The 20,075-nt window shown below is 46.9% G+C and overlaps 1 protein-coding gene across 8 annotated transcripts in view; it reads left to right on the forward strand.

The window, feature by feature from the left end:
- The first annotated feature begins 453 nt into the window (after nt 1-453).
- The window catches only part of MBNL2 (muscleblind like splicing regulator 2), a 156,751-nt gene continuing 137,129 nt past the window's right edge, over nt 454-20,075 (forward strand). For 7 of the 8 annotated variants that reach the window (XM_082700783.1, XM_082700782.1, XM_082700786.1 and 4 more), the window contains exon 1: nt 458-710. The gene's annotated coding sequence lies outside the window, so the exon portion shown is untranslated. Of the gene's footprint in view, nt 711-20,075 lie in introns of all 8 variants that reach the window. The other variant, XM_082700788.1, reaches the window with a different exon arrangement.

Consider the following 20,075-nt stretch of genomic DNA (forward strand, 5'->3'; position numbering starts at 1 on the left):
CCGCTGATGCAAATCAGCTGTAAAAACGCCCCGCGAGGTATTCCCCCGCCCGGGGTCGACGTGCAGCGGTCTCTCCCCGAAAAACAAATCCATGCTTTGTCAACTGGGGGAGCATGACTTCAGTTTCCGGTACCAACCTGGATCCCTCCGGAATCTGCCGAGTTGGTACATTGGGAAAGTATTGGCAGGGCCGCCGCGAGCTCGGGGCCGGCCGCCTTCCCGGGTGTTTTCTCCCGCCACCCCCCCCCCACCCCCACGCCCCACGTCGGCTCTGCCCACTCCGTGCCACTTCGTGTCGGGGCTGCGATCGCTTTCCGCGGAGAGGGAGATTCCTCTTTCATCAGTATGGACGCACGGTTTGCCCACCCGGCCGGCGCGGTGTCGCCGTGTCAGTCACCCGGCGGGGGCCGGCCGGCGGCGAGGAGGGCTGACGAGCCGGCCGCCGATTGGCCGCCCGCGGGGGGGCGGGGCCTGCCGGGAGGAAGGGCCGCCGCGTACAGCAACAGAGTTTAGACTGTCTTTGCTTCATCATCTGAAGGCGAAATTTTCCAGCTACGGCAGACGGCTCGCAGAGTACAATACCCAGGGAATGAGGACTATTTACATGGTAATTTCTGCCTCATGATGCCGCGGAGAAGCCTCGGCCGCCTGATTCTGCCAGATGTTCCCGGGGTTACTGTAAACGGAAAGAAGAGGCAGAGCTAAACAAGGTAAGAGAATCATCCCCCCACCCCACCCCCCCTCCTTTTTTTTTTTTTTTTTTTTTTGAATGTTTAAAGAGTTTGCTGCAGTATGCTGCATTCCATGTGTGTGGCTCCGGGAAGCCAGGGAAACCGGATTCCACTAATTCAAATGTGATCCTTGCAGGGGACCCTGGAGTTTTACGTAACATTCAGATGGGAGGGAAAGAGATGGCAAAGCTTGAGTCGATGCCGCCTGTCTGGGGTGAGGCATAAAACGAGTTTTTATTCCAGGAGCACATCTATTTATTCCTTCAACAGAAACCATTGGAATTCTTGGGAGCGATCTTGCTTTGCTTGGGAGAGAGCCTTTACACCCTGCCGTGGTTAACTCCCGAATAAATAAAGTTTACGTGGATCCCATTATTTAAAAACGGGCTTGTAATTCAGAAGGGGAAAAGAAAACTTCGCGGTAAATCATCATGCGTGGAAGGTTTAGCAAAAAAAAAAAAAAAATAGGTCTATTTATTAGAAATGAGGGACCTGCCTCGCTCTGTAATGCCACGGCGTTGAGTTTCAAAAGCACATTTTGAACGAGCTAGCAAGAGGTAGCTTTCTGACAAGTTTTCGATACTGTAGTTCAATGTTTACATTTCTTTTTCTGGCATGTCTGAGCCTTTGTTTTCAGCTTAAAAGTGGAACCATTATATTCAAAAGTAAAGCTGGGTTAATAATGCTTACTGCAATTATCTGATCTTTATGCATTTTTAATGAGAACACACAGCCCGCAGAATAATTTAATGAGGGCAGGCTAGCTTTTAAAGCTGTGTCTCACTATGCCGAACCATATCAACTTTCTTGCCGAGAAGCAGCAGGGAGAAATGATGGAGATTTATTTTTAACACACTTGGCCCAAGAGAAGGAAATGATATATTTGTTAAAGAATTCTTTCTGCCCTTTTCCGTTTTAAATTTCTGCCAGGCATGAGGAAACTGTGCTTTTTTGTTAGGCCTCGGAAGCATGTGTTTACAATAAATGTGTAACATTTTTAGAATAGTTAGCAAGCACTGAAGCGAAGAAAAAAATCTGACTTGCCCAACCACTACCACCGTGAATGTTCTTCAAGAAACATCGCTGTCCTTTTAAAAGACAAAGGTTAAGTGCAAAGATATTTGTTAATTTGTTAATACGTGAAATTGGGGGCTAATGAAGTAAAAAAGAGAGAGAGAGGGGAGGGCATGCTTCTCATCTTTCAAGAAGATTAAGTTTCTCCAGCTACCCTCCTGTCTTGTGAGGGGCAATTCAAATATTCATTTAAAGAAAGGCAATGCCACGTAGATTCTTCTAGACCCACTGTTTTCACTTTCAAGGAGAAGTGCAGGACATTAGCCCAGAACTTCTGACGTCATCCCCCAACTATTTCTGCTGTGTGTTCTTTTATTCAGGCTCATGGAGAGGAATATTGCTTTATGTCCTGGCTAGGAACATTCTGACTCTCACTTGGCAGGTCTTGAGTTATGTCTTCATAGCCTACCCCGGCCTTTCGAACCCCCCAACCAGTCTCCAGCAGAACTAGGGCATCTTCTCCTACCTGCCTCAGGTCGGGCGGGTCCGGGCAGGTTCTATGCAGGGTTCTGGCTTCGCTGGCAGAAAGCTGCAGGGAGCGGAGCACGGCTTTGCTTCTGGCTCAACTTCCCCTTGGCACAGCCCAGTACTGCCACCTGGGTGGACAGTGCCTGTGTCCTCATTCCCAGTTCCCCTAGAGCCACTATTAGGGACCGAGGTTATGCCACCAACTCTGTGGCTGGTTGTGATGGTGGGAACAGCTGCTTTTATACAAAGGGCACCATGTCCTAGGGCAGATGGGCTGACGGAGGGGAAGGCCAGTCCTGCGGGCTGTTAATCCGTGTCACAGGTGGTAACCTTGGTGAAAGAGATCAGAAGAAGGTTAGTTTTTGTTTTGTTTTGTTTTGTTTCGTTTTTACCACAGAGCCTTTTAAGAGAGAATTTACATCAGGACAGATGGGAGTTTTCGGGAGTTCCTGGTTCTAGTTGATGTTCCCTTTCGTGCTACTTCTGTAGACTTAATAAGTAGGCAGCCACCTCAGTTTCTCTTTCTCTTAATAGAACTGAGTAATACTTGCTACGCTTTCTCTCATAATTCTAGCATGTTGAGAGGCCTTGATCTTGTACCAAAAAAAAAAAAAAAAAGTCGTTTGTCTCTTGCTACAAAGAGCTATTTAAAGTACAAAGGGATAAAACCTTTGTATTAACGAACTGTTGGCAAATGCCTTAGGGTATTAAGATAGTCATATTTCCAGAACCCTTCACTCTACTTCATGCTCATGTCCATTTTCTAGGGTTATTTTTCCTTAGACCAACAAACAAAATTTCCAAGGAGATCAGAGCGCCAGTGTTTGCATTTTCTCCATCGATCTGGTCTAATATACGAGAAGCTGTGCCAACCAGACTATTTCAGACGTAGGCCTTGTAGTGCCCAAAGCATTTTGTGCTATTTTTGCCTTGACTTTGCATTAAATTTGTGAAAGTGGAATGAATAAGACGGAAAATAAGAGGAAATGAAGAAAATATGCTTGCAAAACATACTGGTTATGTAGCTTTACTGGTTAACAGCCTGCCTCCTCTCTGCTAGTTGTTTTAATTTGCTGTTGCTATGGTGAAAACAAATCAATATCACATGGCTACCAGCCAGTCCCGCGCTCAGGGAGCGCCATCGAAATTCAAGATCAGGTACTCAAGATTCCGAGCAAGAATTAGGAGACGAGCATTTAGATTTGAGTTGAAGAGAATTCCTGATGGTAGATGGACTAGGCGCAGTCTTGTGTGCATTTTCTCTCCCTTCCTTCCTGATAACAAGAGATGGAAAGGAGGCCACAGTGATTTGTTTACATTTTCCGAAATGACAAAACACATCATCAGCGTAGAAGTACGTTGCTAACATTGCAAGGGGGTTCTGATTAATGAATGGGGGCATGTGGGGCACAGGGTACGTAGTTTGGGTGCCTTTAATATCTTCAGGTACAGCTGCACCTGAGAGCTGACAGGGTCAGAAGCAGTTACTTCCGGCTGCCGTGTCAGGCAGAGAAATCTGGCAGCTCTAGGGAGCAGGTGGGCCGTGGAGGCGAGGGGCATGGCAGAAGGGCGGGGAGTGTAAACCATCAACGCCAGCCAGGGACAAAGTCAAGGGGAAGCCATGCGTCCAGAGTCGGGCCAGGTGAGCTCGGAACCCCAGGGGCCGAGCAGAACAGGGTAAAGGGCACTTACCTAGGCCTAGCAAGGAAAGAGAGGAAGGGGCTGTGAAGAGAAACGAAGGGGTCGTGCTCACAGGCATCTTTTCTGGAATGGTTAGCTGACTCGGATGGGCAGAGATGCGCCTGGCCGCGGGGAGCCGGGAACTAGATATTTCACGCTTCGGTTTCTCTTGGAAGAATGAGGCAGAAGGACTTAGCTGGGCTTTGTAAATTAGTTAACAATACTGTTTCTCTCTCTCTGTGTCTCTCTTTTTTATTTTACTCAGCTCAGTTGTGTCTTATGTTTTATTTTTTAATGTATACCAACTGTGAGTTGCAGCCGTGGTAATACTCCTGGTAAGGAGTGCGAGGTGGCGTCAGGGCAGGTCTGCATCAGGCCTGTGCCTCCCACAGCTCAGCATTGTTTGGCTGGGGCGAGTCCTGCCTCTGCTGCTGAGAGTGAAAACAGGTGTGAAAGGGAGAGCCCTAGGCTTTCTTCTGTGAACCTGCGCCACAGGCCGGTGCACAGAGTTTCAGCGGGCCTCCTCCCCTCGGTGTGCCAGAAAGGCTTGGTAATAAAAGTGGACCCACCGACCTACCTTAGAGCTCTGACAAAGAATGCATTGTCTAGGAGATGTGAGGTCAGTATATTCCATCAATCAGTCAACAAGTGTTTATTAAACACCTCCTGGGTTCTTTTGGTTAGAACAAGTCAATTACCTAACAACTGGCTCAGTGTACGTGCAAAATAAAGGGCAGACAGAAATGATGCAAAATCGAAAGTTTCAAAGACTTGAATGATAAATTTACTGGTTCACGGTAATTTCACATTGACTATCAGGCATTTTTTATAGGTTTCAGACAGCTTTTGGTGTTTGGGGGGGAGAATAAAGGATGGAATTTTGAGTTTTAAGTGTCTAAATATACTTTCTTCACCTCTGTTACATTTCTCGGTATAAATGCTGTTGAAGTAACATATAGAGATGTAAGAGGAACAGCAGACATATGAGAGTGCTCGGAAAAATCCCAAATATGAGGCTGTTGAGAGCAATCGCCCAGACTCAGACAGCCGAGATTCAGCCCCTAAGTGACTGGGGAACATGGACGCGTCATCTGAAAAGCCTTAAACACCAGTCACCAAAAGGAAATACTAGACCCTCTCCCACACTCCTGAGCCTCAGGGCACCTGGGGAGCTCCTGATGCAATTATCTTGCCATTCCCAATCCCAGCAAGGAAACCTGATTCCCGATCTTGGAGGATTAAACTTCCCCCACCTTTCTTCCCCCTTAAAAACAGTTACTTTAAAAAAAAAATGTATTTCCCCTTTTAAACACAAAGTTTTGACTTTGTTTTATTTTATTTATTTATTTTTTTACCCTAACATCTCTGTGTATTTTTTGAGTGTAGACAAGCTGCAAGGTTAGGGACCCAGTTTGGGGAGAGCCGAGAGGGCAGACCTATGGGTAAACGAACCTAAAGAAGTCTTTTTAGTTATGAGTCTTGGCAGGCAGATGGGCAGTGCTAAGGTTTATGAGCGTCTATGCAAGCTGACTGTTGTAAGAGATTTGGGGGTGGTGAGCCCCCCTAAGAGGACAAAGGGAGGAGGCAGGAAACAGCCGGCGAGGCAGGTCCTGGTTCTTAAGCATTTGCAATCCACAATCGGCAGGGAACAAGATACTTACAAATAAGATAAGAATAGGTCAGCACACAACTGTCCTCAGAAGGATAATTAACATACGTATACACTTTACAAAAGGGCTTTCCGCAGACATTATCTCAATTAACAGTTCAAAAAGAGGGTTAAAAAAAAAAAAAAAAACAGGAGCCTAATATTAGAGCTCGAGGTAAAGCTCCAGGAACAGATGAGTTATAACCTGGATTAAAAAAAAAAAAAAAAAAGTTCATTTTCATTTCGTCTGTGGTTAGTTGACTTGAATTTTGAAGAGCAGGACAAACTTCTGAGTGTCCCTGGTACATGTATGCCCGTCACTCTTTCCTATCCCTACAACTTTTCCTGGACAGCCCATCATGAGGAGTACTTGGGAGGCAGCCTAGTTGCCAAGCAGGGCAAGAAGAGAGGTTGATAGGCTTTGCCTCTCTCAGCTCTGACTGCTCCGAAGGCAGCAGGGGACAGAACCTCTAGTGGCTTCCTGCCCAGAGCCAGCCACACAGCAGCAAGGTGAGTTTGGCTGTGGATGACAGGAAGGAGCTTCTAGAACATAAAGTTCATTAATGGTTGCAGATGGCTTGTAGACCTGGGAAAAACCAAAGTCAAGAATGAAACCAAAATTCAGACTATTCCATTCGCCCAAGAGAGCATCTCATTGAGTCCGCTCATGCCCGGGGAGGCCTGTCATTTTTAGAAATCTCAGACATACCTGATACCATTTACATAATAATGCAAAAGTGCTGGGTGATAATAATAATAGTAATGCCTTATGTGTATAAATCAGTTTTTAATAATCTCTTTTATATCACAACATCCTCCTTTTGTCCCCTTTTTATGAGTTAAACAGAAACTGAACTTGAGTGAGGTAAAGCTCTGTGTTAAAAAATGTCAGTAGCCAAAAACCAGAAAAGCTGGTCCTCAAAACTGTGGGGGATCTGTGCATGGGATATTCCATGAGATAAAGCAGTCTTTAAATGAAATCACCCTGCGGTCTGACTTGGAGTTTCTGGTTATGGATGTTGCATAGAGTGCACAGAGCCCAACCCAAGGAATTTTGGAAAGACAGTCATGTTTTTAATTAAGATATTGAATTATTTTAAAAATCTATAAATTTCTGGCATCCAAGATGCAAGCTTCAATTAATCAACTAGAAAGTATTGGTGAAACATATATCCTATCAGGGATTTACTACTTGTAATTTTAAATGCTCTGGTAGTTCGGGAAGGTAGAATTATCTGTGAAGATAACTTCGTAGAGGAAGGGATGCTTCCTACAGCTTTGGATGGATATATTTTTTCCAGATCAGTGGTTCTAAAGTGCCATGTCTATACCCTAAGCCGAGGTAGGGCAAGATGATTCACTAGGGGAGGAATAGCTGAACTTGCATCTTATACATTATTTAACTCATCCTTTTAAAATGTCAATTTTCATATGTTTGGTAATGTATGTAACATATTAGTACTGTTAGGCAAGTATAACATTTATAAATAAGTAACAACCTGAAAACAGTTGTTCCTGCTCCAAAGTATTTTTCTGATAGGGGGATGTGTTTAAAAAAGTTGGAGAAGGCAGTTGTCAAAATCAGAGCAGGGAAGGTCCTCTCCAGAGGGAGAACAGCACGACTGAATGTGTGGGGCCAGTGTGGAAACTTGTCTTTGGAGAACAGGGATGAAATGTTGGGGAGCAGTGGGAGATAGGATTAGTGGGGAGGTCCGTATACAGCAGACCTGAAGAGCTATGAGGAGTTTAATTATTTGTTACCTATAACATCACATCTAATGCTTTAAAAGTGTTTCAGTTATGACCTATAAGGGAGAGGTGGAAGTTTGAAAATTCTAGGTATGATGTGGAAAGGGTTGAATTCGACTAGCAGCGTGAGGATGGAGGATGAAGGGCAAATCCAGAAGGTGTCTTGAAGGGAGTGTAAGAAAAGCTAGTGAGAGCTTAGAAGAGCCAAAATGCCACCAGCGTTTCTTTTAGGAGAAATGTCTATGGAACCCTAACAGAAATTTGGAGTAGATGGGAAAAGGGACCAACCGATAGGAACGAGCTGGAGGAGGAGACGAAGGAGAGGATGAATTTTGAGTTCTGCTCATGGTGCTTTAGCTAATAATGGGTCATCCAAGCGGGATATCCCATAGATGTTTGACAGTGTGGAGGTGGAGAACAGCTTCGATGCGAAGTTCCACATGTAAATTGGGACATGCCTATGTTGAAATCATAATTGAGGCCACGGATGCTCGTAACCTTCAGGAGACAAGCAGATGACCAAGGATGAGCCATGGGGGGAGGACTGCCAGAGGCCTAGGAGGGAAGAAGAGCTAGCAAAGAATCCAGAAAGGAAATACCCACCAAGGAGCAATATTGCCGCCCCCGCACCAAAAAAATGAGTACCAAGACTTGTAAGCACCATACAGCAGTCTCTGTGGTTCCACAGGATGATAGAGCAGCCTCCCACACTGTAACATTCTACTGCACAAAGTTTACCCTCTCTGGCCCTAAAAGGGAAAATATTGGTTCACTGTAGTGGTGAGAGTCACAGATTCTCGGAAGGAGAGCGCGCCTGCGTGGCTCAGTCAGTTAAGCGTCTGACTCTTGGTTTCAGCTCAGGTCATGATCTCAGGGTCATGGGATCAAACTTTGCACTCACCTTGGAGTCTGCTTGTCTCTTTCCATCTATTCCTCCTCCTCTCCTCTCTCTTACATAAGTAAAATCTTAATACTGGATGGCTAAGGAGATCCTCACAGCTGTGTTTTTCATATATACAGTTGACTTTTTAAAAAGTAGGTTTTCAGTAATAACCACGAGAAGACACTTAAAACTAGCAATTATCAAGACTTCAGCAACTGTACCTTGAAGTACACATTTTTGGGGTGCGGTTCTTGGTTGGGAGGGGAATTCCAGAGTGGTCGGAGATTTCCCTGGACACTGGTCATTTTAGTCTCACAGACCCAGAGGTCCATTTGTTCTTGAGTCTAGCAGGTGTCTGCTAAACCCAGCCATGAGGCCTGCTCAAGAAAATGAGAAAGCACTCAAAGTAGGCAAATGATGGTTGTCCTCATTCCAGATCCTATAGTGTGTACACCGCAGAACCCTTCTCAAATTTCCATGTGCCGTATGGTATCACCTGGAGATCTTATTAAAAATGTAGATTCTGATTGGGTGAATTTGGAGTGGGGCCCAACAGTGCATTTCTGATAAGATCCCAGATGATGAACACGCTGTTCATCTACAAGGCTCTAGAACACAATGGCAGCTTTGCTAGCATCAGTGTAGATGGTGGCCAATGATTGGGTCTGGCATGGTTTTAAAGGAGGACTCCACAGGGCTCGGGGCCAGGACCCACCTCCTCAACATAGTAAGCCTTTCCAGGCTGCTCAGGCTCAGTGTGGGGGTGAAGTTGAACTGACTTATCCACTGAGCCTTGCCCCAAGACCTCCATGGTCAAGGGCGAAAGGTAGGGACTTGCATGGCTTCCCACGGTTCTGTGGCTGTGGGCTGCGGGTCTGTGGAGGTCTCCCTGTCCTCATGACGGCTGTCTTCTCTGTGGACAGAGACTCTTACCAATGCCCCGAGAGATGTGATCACTGCCTCAAGGGGAGACTAGTGTTTACACATCTGTTCCAGACGTCCTTCTCTCTTACGAAATCTATGTGTTCGAAACCAGCCTTAGACTGTTTCTTCTGGACAGTGGTCAGAACAGGGGCCCGAGAGTGTGACATGGCCACTCCAGTCCTCACGCCCTCCGTGGATTAGCTCAGGGAGCTCTGACAAGCTCATCGTCTCTCTTAATGGTGCAGATAATGCCATTCTCTGCTCATGCTCTCCAAAGAATACGAAGAGTAGAGAAGAAGGGTTGTTATATGCAGTTAAAATTGCATTTGTTTCAAAATGCTCATTTTAACATTTTGCAATAGCAATGAAGACAATTTTAGAAACGATGGCTATCTAATGTGGTGGCTTCAGTGAAATGTCCAGGCCTGACTGGGGACAGATTTATATGTCGCTACAAGTCTTATACCTGGTTTTGTGTCCATCTGTCTCCCTTTCCTTGAACGCTTCGTTTTCCTGTCTGTCCCACATGTGGCCCACTTTCCTGGCCCAGGAGTAGAGCTAAACTGATTTAGAGGACGTCTTCCCTGCCCAGATGCCCACTGACTTCACACACAGATGGCCAGTGTTTTTAGGCATTTTTAATTTACCAATAACATTTTAGGAATGAAAGGAAACACATGTCTATTGAGTTTGAGTGCCTACTGTATGCCAAGCCCTCTGCCGAGTTCTTCATGTACATGGACTCAGTTAAGCCTTTCGATGAAGAACAGAAAGTCCAGGGAGGCTGAGTTACTTGCCAGGGTCCGCGAAAGCCGCCGGTGGCCTCCAGACACCTAGGCCTTTCCCGAGGGTGCTTCCTTGGGGCTTTGCTGCAGAGAAACTTCTCTGGCATCTGCACACACTGCTGGCCCAACTCCCTCCACGGTGAGGCAGGACACAAACAAGGAATGGCTGGCGTCCCGGTGCGCGCCTGAGCTCAGTTTTAGTCAGGAGCTCCTGCTCACAAGGGGCCAGGATCAGTCTCTGGGGACGGCTGGAGCTTTCTCTCCATTATTCGTTGTCATTAGTTGGCCGTTTCTTGACTCTTCACTGTGTGTGTGTGTGTGTGTGTGTGTGTGTGTGTAAGAAGCATAAAGACCTAAAGATGTCAACTTCTGGCTACCTTAAATAGACACCATATGTAAGAGCCCATTATGGGCTGTGAGGCGAGATGTGTGGTGCTGGGGCTTCGGGGCACCTTGTGAAAATTCTTCAAAATCCCATTTTCTGTCCACAGCCCTCCCTCCTCGCCTGTGGGGTTTTCTTGTGCGCCTGTCACCGCTGCCCCTCTGAGGCCAGGGGTGGCCGTCCCCAGCTCGCCTGCTTGGCCTGCTCCAGAGCTCGCCCACCATCTCCTCTCCCTCGCTCTGCTCTCGGTCCCTGGCCTCCCTGCTGAAGGGCACACCTAGGGGCCCGCAGTTTCTGGGGTTCCCTTCACCCCTGGCCCTGAGCTGGCAGAAAGGTCTCTTTATTTGCCCCCTTAGGAAGCCCACCCTTCCAGCCCTAAAGTCTCAGCTTCCTGGCAGCCACCACCAAGACCATCCCCTCAGGAAACTAAACAAACCCTATCTCTAGTTTCTCGGTTTCTTTTCTTTTCAAGTTCCCTGTTGCAGCTAGGCTGCAATTAAGTGTCAGGATCAAAGGGACTCGCTTGCCTCTGGGGCTGCAGGGACCCACGGACAGCTTTGGTCTCCTTAACTCCTTACTGCCCCGGAGCTGCGGCTCACCTGTACCTCGGTTCCTCTGGTGCTCGGGAGGCGGGATGGGGCCGGGGAGGGAGAGCTTGGGGAGCCACGTCAGAGCCCACAGAAGGGCCCCCCACACACTCACTCGAGGGCCAAACAGCGCCTCCTCCAGAGAGCCCCCCAACTGACAAAACGCATAAGCACGAGAGGCAAATCAGAGGGAATCCCGAATTGGGAGGAATGGGAGAGATTCTCTAGCACCGCGTGTGCTCGCCCTCGCCCGCAGCCCGGGCCAGCAGGTCCTCAGAGCGGCTTCTCCACTTCCGTTGACCGGACAGTCACTACCTCAGGACGCTTAGACACCACAATGTCTTATTGTAAAATTCATCCTTGTGCTGAAATGAAATGTGACTCCAGGGACTTTCGCTCCCCAGTCCTCATTTGGGTCTTCAGAGTGACCCAAATGCCTCGTCACAAGTTAACCGATATCAATCAAGCAAGTTTCCTCTGATGAGAGAGGTTGGTCACTCTCTTACTTAATACTTTTATTTATGCAACTTAGGACACTCTGGACCCATATTGTTATCCTACTTGAACCTTGAACCAGCGGAGATCAAGTGATGGGGGTGGGGCACTGAGCTCCCTGAGCTCTGTTCAGGCCTGAGCACAGCGGGGGGTGGGGGAGCTGAGAGGTAGAGATGAAGTGAGGAGGGCCAGACACCTTCCCTGTGATGTGGAATGCTTGAAAAGTGTCTTCAGTCCCAACAATAGGCTGTAGACACCTTTGGAAGTATCTGGCAAGGTGTTAGACATGGACTTGAAACACCCATAGGATGACTGATAGATTCAGATGGATATGTATGTACATAGGTAGAGATAAAAATTAATAATGGATATAGATACATAGATACAGATTTAGATTAATATGAGTGGAGATTAATATTTCTATATCCAGATAAAGATAGAGATTTAGATGAATATATTACATATTTAGATTGATATATACGCACAGATCTATAATTAGTATATGTGCAGGCACACAGCAACAGGTATAGGTTAGTATATATACAGATACAGATAAATAATCCACACGATTTGAATACCACACTAAAGCAGTTTTCAGAGGTCAAGGACATGTTTTGGGTGTCCTTTTGTTTTGTTGTTTCTGTTTTTCGGCTCCACAAAATGGCGATCCTTTTAGCCTCGGCTTCTAGTCCTCCTGGGATCCTCTGTGGCTCTCAGCACAGTCCTCAGCAGCTTGGAGACGCGCTCCACCATCAGCAGATGCCAGGGTCACCGAAGGAACTGATTAATCGCAGCACCAGTCAACAGTGGGCTGTGCTCACCTGTCCTTCCTTGGAGAGGGAGAAACCAGGAAGGATTTTCTCCCTCAGTTCCGCCTGGGGCCCCTACTCAGGGCCACGCGGAGCAAACAAAGGAAGGGCTGGTCAACTATTTCCCGACTAGCCCAGCCAGGTTCTCATCCAGAGAAAGCCAATTCAAAGGCTCTCAAACTTGAGACAAGCCTTCCAGTTTTTCTTAGGAAAATTCCCAGGTTGAAATTTAACCTAAAAATCCCCAGGTCCTCTCTCTGCCTTTCCCCGCCCCCTCCAAGCCTTTACTACTAGTTTTACTAATGTCCATAAACCCAGCCAGCACTCTCTTCCCAGCTGAAAATTTGCCTTTTTAATTAAAACTACAAACTTCCTAGCTGACCACGAAGGAGCATAAATTCTCTTTGTCTCCCCACCCCGGGTAAAATGTATGTCGTATAACCCAGACCATGCTAAATAATTGATCAGAAAAAATGATTGAGAGGAGGGATTATTTTTGGAAACATTAACAGCCAAGAACCCTGGATGGGAAGTTGGAGAATGTCACTGTTTAAAACATCGTGGAAACCAGAGTGGATGTCAGTCTCCTGAGCCAGATACATGTCGGGTCTTGAGTTAATGGTTCTGTGCCTGTGGATTTTTATTTGATGTTCTGATCGCTTCTTTCCAGCCTGAACAATTAGTGCAGAGAGTCATGGGAAGCAGCGACACAGGGCTGTGTGCTTTGTCAACAGTACGGAGTCCCTGTCTTAGATCTGGCCAGTGCAGTTCCGTGCGAGCCCGCGGCCCTCTGTGGCTCCCCCGTGGGCCCCCCGAAGCTGCCAAAGCTGGAGGGCCAGCGGCCTGGGAGTGGATTTCCCTGTACAGTTTGGCAGAACCCAGCAAATTCTGGAGTTAGGTTTGTGACACTCTCCATCTTGCTCACTGGCTAAAAACAGAAGGAAGAAAAAAAAAAAAAAAGAAGAACCACCAAAATCAAAACCATATGTTCCATACAATATCAGGCTTCTAGAGAACACTGTGCTATTAAAGAATCGGCATCAACCTATCCCCATATTTGAAGGTTATGGGAATAGGAGCAGACCTGCTCCGGCCCCAGCTGAGACAGGTAGAGAAGGACGATTCTTCTTTTTTCAAAATGGCACGTCGCCGGAGCTCTTTCAGCTCCAATGGGGGACTCAGAAAGATAATGCGTTTCTTGACTTATTTCCCTTCTTCGTATCTTCCTTCTAACCCTCACATTTGCAGGATTGAAAATTAGAAACACTTTTCTCCTACACACAAAATTACACACACACACACACACACACACACACACACACACATTTCTCCCCTCCCTGCTTTGAAATGGCAATTGCTGCCAGAAAAGCTTCTCAGAGAACACATTGCTGTCCTGGCCAGCACAGTCCAAGGGTTCATTTAGAATGGGGCCGGTTAGTGCGATGTATGTAGTAGCTGGTTCAAGAGAGGGGTCACCCTTTTGGGGAGAGGGGCTTTCAGGGTCCTGCTAACAGAGCATTTCTCTGTCTGGGTGTGGATCACACAGAGGTGTTCCCTCTGTGAAAATCCAGTCATCTGGACACTTCGGATGTGTGACCTTTCTGTTTCTAATAAAATTTGTAAAGCGTAGCTAGCTACCTGACACCGTCTCTCGTAAGATAAAGGGAAAGAGAGTTGGGAAGGGCCCCCCCGTATTCTTCCCCCCTGCAGCCTCCTCTCCTTGTCCGCATCTCCCATACTTTCTGGGTTCCGGCAGGGAAAGGGCCTCCATTCCCCTCTAATGATGAGCTCTGTGAAGCCCCATAACATCCTACCCTCGGGCCAGTGGGAAAGTTTGAAAAGGAGATCATCAGTGTTAAATAAGAATGATAATAATCATGCCACTTTGTCCTGGGGTACAAAGCATGTCCTCTTCTCTCCCTGTGCTTATGTTTTATGTTTTACAAATACTTGCAAATTTTGCTTGAAGTGTTTTGGGGCTTCTTTTTAATCCTATTGGGCAAACAAGACTCACAGAGTAGAGGAACCACACGGGGATGGCAGATGATGGTACGCTTGGTCCTTTCTTGCCCTGCAACCCTAGACTCGCGGAAGTCCATATAAGTCAAGGGAATGCAGGTCTTAAAAAGTAAGTAAGGATGTCTAAGGATGGCAAGAATGTGAAGCTCGCAGGTCCTCAACAGGGATTTGAATTCTGGGTTCCCCAACTTCAGATGATCAAAAGTCACCAAGTCACTTGGAACTTTGATCTCCTGGTTGGCACAAGTCAAGGGGATGGTGCTGTGTTTCAGGATTTCTGTGAAGATCTGAGGCGACAAGTTACCAGAAGTGCCTGTCGCACAGTGCAGGCCCTTTGTCAATGGGAAGGGACGGATCACTGTTCATTTCTTACCTGTTTTGCCAAAGGTGGATGCATTCTACTCGGTGATGTTTTCTTGGCCACAGAAACATTTGCAGGAGGGGGATAAAAAAGAGTCCCATGTGAAAGGCTGAAGAAGTGTATCTTAAATTTATCTCACTTCCTTTGCTCTTGTAGAATTTATACATTGGTAGGACAGATAAGGTATATAAATAAACCACCACAGTGAAGGGGACCCGTGCCACAAAGGAGGCATAAGGTTCCCCGTCAGTGGGATTCCCGCTGTCCAGGTAAGGCATGGAAGTCTTCCTGGAGGAGATGGCTTCTGACATGGCCTGGGAAGGAAAGCAAGACCATGGTGCCTGCCCTTGGAGAGCACCCAGGCAGGTTTCCTGGAGCGTGGGGCAGGGTCTAGAGAGTACTCGTGGGGGTATGGCGGAAAGGCTTGGCACGATTGTGCCGTAATGATGGCCTACCCTGAATGCCAGTCTTGGAATTTTGAACATTATTCCAAGTGAAACAGAGATCCACCAAATTTTGTGAGTAGGTGATCATAGGTGTCAGACACCTTGAGCACGGTTTAGAGCTGAGGACTGCAGGTCCCCAGGAAGTCATGATGGAGAGGGTAGTGGTGACAAGGATTCAGCAGAAGCATCTTCCCAAAAGGCCACGGCAGGACTGGTAGAAGCTGAGGGGAAAGGGGGGAGTCAGGGGGGAGTCCAGGAAGACCCAGAGACCATGAGCATCGGTGACAGAAACATTCATGATACCGGGAACAGAAACACATTGGAGTATAGGGGAAGACAGGTGACAGGTTCTGGTCTTTGGACGTTTGAAGTTGGAATGTTCTCCTGGAAGCATAGGTCTAGGCTTCTGTTGAATACAGAGCTAGATGTACATTGGGAACTCATTCATAGGGAGTGGGATTTGAAATCCGAGAGGAGTTTGAGATAGCTAAAGAAGCAAGCGTGATCTAGGAAATGGTCGAAGGCACAGCTTTTGGGAATGCTGACATTTGGGGGAATTTCCTAGGCACATGCCAATGGCATGGAAGCCTGGAGTGAAGAGCCTTGCAGAGATGTCATGTGGTCCTAAGACAGGTGTGTGGGACTCAGGGCATCTCTCTCAATGCTCTGGATCTGTGAGAAGCCATCAGGCTTTTCACTAGGTCCTAGAAATGACATGGGTCAGTGATGTAATGCTGATGAGTAGTCGGTTTTCCTAAACCAAGTGATAATGGGAAGGAAGGGAGTTAGTTCAGTGAAGATGAGGACAGCCTGGTGCCTTGACGTGCAGAAGTAAAGACGGTGCCCTGATCTTTGGGAGACACCTGGAGAGTGGGGGCTGGGAGGCCAAAGGGCCAGGTGCCGGGAGAGCGGAAGTGAAAACATTGGGGAGTGTGGAATATTCGGGGCAATCAAAGGGATGATGGAGGGAGGTGGAGAGGAACCGGGGCTAAGATGAGACTGTGTGGGATTGAGGAAGGGTTGGCTAGGTTGGCGTAGAGCACCTGGTGCAGCTTTGAACTCAAGGAGGCTGCCGAAGTTGGGTGGGATGAAACCACCAGGTTTTTGAAGATGTGTAGGAACAGGTGGGAGTCTGCTGTAACAGGAAAGGTGAAAACCAGCTGATAAATTGGAAGGAAGGTGTAACTTGAGGACTAAATGCTTCTCCAGAGAGACTCCCAGAAGTCTTTGCCTTGAAATGAATCCTGCTTTATTCAAAATAACTGTAGTGGCGTGGCTAACATACTGCACCAATCCCCAATTATTAATAAGTGCTCGGCTTTGCCTCGCTGTAGGCTTCCTGATAATACGGCATCTGCTACTTCTTCTTAAGGCGTATACCACTGTTGTTTGTTATTCTTCTGGATTTTTTTTTTTTTATCATTTTCCTTAGCTTTTACCCTCATTTCACTGAGGTCAGCAAAAAGATAATCATGGGCCTAGCATTCTTTCCCTGAATAATAATCTGCAAACATAGATGCCACACAGAGAGCCTCCTTATTGTAGCAATCCCCCATGCATTTTAAACTTGAACCTGGCAGGTAGTAGATGCTCAGTAAATGTTTGTGGAATGCACAGGAATGATCAAAGTGTCTTATTACCGAGTCATGCATTTGTATAGATGATTATTAGCTACAAGTCAAACTCCCAGGAGCACACAGTCCATCATCCACTGAAAGGCATCCAGAAGTTTCAATCACAGGTGAGGAGAGGATGCATTCTTCCCCTGTAGATTGCACACATGTCAGTGTAGTTGGACTATAGTGCTGAAGACAGGCCAGATAGGCCCTAGCCCCTTTGGCCAGGGTGCTTTTTTGTATTTGGACTTCAGAGAAGAAGTTGGCTGATAAAGGCAATGGCAGTCAGAGACCAAGAGCAAAATTCATCAACTGGGGAGTGATCCAGTGCACACTAACTTTCATATGCGAACTTTCATAGTTGCTTAATTGCCGTAGGACACAGGCTTCTGGTTATGTTCTGCTGCATGATGTGTATAGCACATCTCACCAGAATGGACTGACCTATTTATTTACCCTTGAGGGCCACTTGAAACCAAGTAAAAGACAAGTATGCCCACAGTCAAGGCCAGAATGAGCTCTTCCAGCCACTGGACCAAGGTCATGTTGCTCTACTCCATTCTCTGCCCCACCCAACTCCAACCCCTAGAGAAGAAAGAAGTGGTGTTTCCTTCCAGCCCATTTCAATGTCCTTACCAGTTCCTCCAAATGCTGGTTTTGTTGCTGTGCCCAAACTGTCCGGAAGCTTCTTTAAAAGTAGGTGACAGATTCTTAGGCCCCAGCCCCTGAGATTCTCACTTGGGATGTGTGGGGCAGGGCCCAGGAACCTGCCTTCATTGCAGAGACAGATGACTTGAACACAAATGATTATTAGACCTCTCGGCACAGGGGTTAAGAGACAGTTTAAACCCTGCATTCAAATTCCGGTTGTGCCACAGACTAGATGAGCCATTTCAAGTACATTTTAACATGTTTTTTTTTAAAAAAATGTACTTAATAAGGCCCACTTCTCTGGGTGATGATTAGGATTAAATGAGATCATCTATGCCAAGAACTCTCTATCCTGAACAGAATAAACACTCAATATACAATGTTTGGATATATTTCTTTGGGTGAACATGAAGCTACTGGGGAATAATCCCCAATTAATAATTCCACAAGGAGTAATGACTCTCAACATGACTATTTCTGAAATTTCTTCAAGTCTTGTTATCACTCACAAAGATGTCCCCGGTTTTGCCACAAAAATGCAACGATATTCTCCAAAAAGATCTTATGCCAGACTTTTGGGAAGTCTTACATCTGGTAGGGCTGGTACCACAGTGGAGCACATTACACAGAGCAGAGGAATGCGGTTGCTTTTGAAAACAGAAGGACTGGGCCATGTTTGGAAAGCTGGATACAATGCATGTGTGAAAATGGAGCACTTGACCTAGCTCCATGACAGCCCATGCCTTGAGCTGTTTTGGCACAGATAAAACCGATTCTGTCCCCACTCGGGCCGTTTTTAGGTCATTCAAGCAGATGGTGACTGGCTCACATTGGGACCAAACTCTCGAACTTAAACTTCTGGAAATGAATGAATAAATGAATGCATTTCCTCTGGGGCCAAGAAACACTCCTGACATCTGTCAGTCCTTTCTGACCTTCTGGTCTCTGGGGAAAGGTTGGCCCTTTGTGGCTTCGAGAATAAATAAGCAAGGATTGCTCCAAGGTGTTTCCTGCAACTGTGTGTTTCTTCCTTCCTGGATGTAGTGACCCAGTTGCCTCTGTTGGGAGACTCAATATGGCATGTCCTTTTCTTCCCTCTGAGAACCCGCCAACCGCAGAGACATTTTCACAAGTTAGGTCCTGGTGCTCCGGGCCTGAGATCTGGGACACATACACAGACACACACACAGAGGAAAGAAATGTGGTATGCAGTCCATTTATTTGATCAACACCCAGGGAGAAATAAGGACAGAAAAGTGAAAAAAGAAACACAAAAATAGAGGAGGGAGTGCAAAGAGAAATTTATCATACTCTGGGATAGAAAAGTCTCCGTTTCAGCTTTCAGTTGAGAAAGATTTCTAAATGTTTCCAAATCAAAGTATATCTGCAAATCTGCAAATCCATTGTGAATCGTTTTCAAAATGCTCATTCCTTCCATTCAGAAGGCCTGATTAAAATCCGACTTGTGCCTAGTACGCTGATGCTACGTAAAGCAAGCAAAACAAAGCTGATTGGCAGCCAGCAGTCATGGTGAGGAGTGAGGACACACGTGGGCACACACACAGGTGCACACTGTAAAGCCAGTGAGACCCCTGGACGAACCCTGTTTGCATGGGGGGACCCCAGACACTTAATGCTTAATGGAAGATGGGAGGGAGGAAGAAGCCATCAGAGTGTGGTCAGTTGGGCCCGCCTCCCACTGGAGTGGGTCTTGAATTGAGAAGGATGCCTGGATTTCGACAACTGCCGAGGAGAGCGGAAGACATCCCATATCAAAGGAAACTGTTCAAACAAAAGCCAATAGGAGGAAATGAGCTCGTATTGTGTGCACACATGGGGTTCCACGGAAAGGAAATTGCCTGATTCGGGACACTTCCGATGCCTCCTAAAGCTGGCTACAAGAAAAGGCTGGGCCTGTGTTCCCACAACCTGGAGAAAGGGCTGGCTGCCATGAAATGGGTCGGGTTTTAGCAGAACTCCCTACATTCTTAGACTTCCAGAAACTTCGATTACAAGATGTGTCGTTGGGAACCCAAAAGACGATTCTTTGTGATCTTCCTTGTGCTTTACGGTATTTGGATCGAGGAAAAAGTGGGGAGCCGGCGCTGGGCTCAGAGTTTCATCTCTTTATGGGTAAAGCTCACTTATTCTTCAGGTTCTATCAGGCAGGTAAGGCAGAGCCTGTGCCCAAGAGCCCTGTCTCTTCAGGGCCCTTTCTCGGCTTCCTGGAGTGGACCAGGCCGACCAGGTGGAGGCTCCCTAATGGGCTCAGAGACATGTTCCAGGCAGGCCCCCAAACCACACAGCAGCTGTGTCCCCAGCTTTGCTACCTGCCATTCTCTGTCCAAAATATAATCCTCACCATGAGCTTTCGATTCTCTAGGGTACAGCCTGGTGCAACCTAGTGCCCCATAGGGAACTCAGAAACAGGCATGACATTGCCAGTCCCCAAGGACCTTCGAGACTAGAAGAGGAGCATTCATTTCAGTAAACATCATAAGAAATAGGAATTTCCCAGGCCCCAGAGAGCCTTTGGGGTGGGGGTGGGGGAGGGGCGCCTATGAGTTGTTAAGAAGCCTGAAATGAGCAGGACTTGTGGGTTTATGGTTTTTTGTTTTTTTTTTTTTTTCTTTCTTGCTCTCTGTCTCTCTCTTTTGTGTTGCCTGATTGACAGTTTGAGTACTTTAGGCTTGGCTCTGTGGGGGCGCTACTGTAAGTGGCGCGCATCATGGAGTCCTTTCTGCTGACATCATCCTCCCAAGGTGTT

Source organism: Mustela nivalis (assembly GCF_964662115.1).
Source record: "Mustela nivalis genome assembly, chromosome: 15".
Taxonomy (NCBI): Eukaryota; Metazoa; Chordata; class Mammalia; order Carnivora; family Mustelidae; genus Mustela; species Mustela nivalis.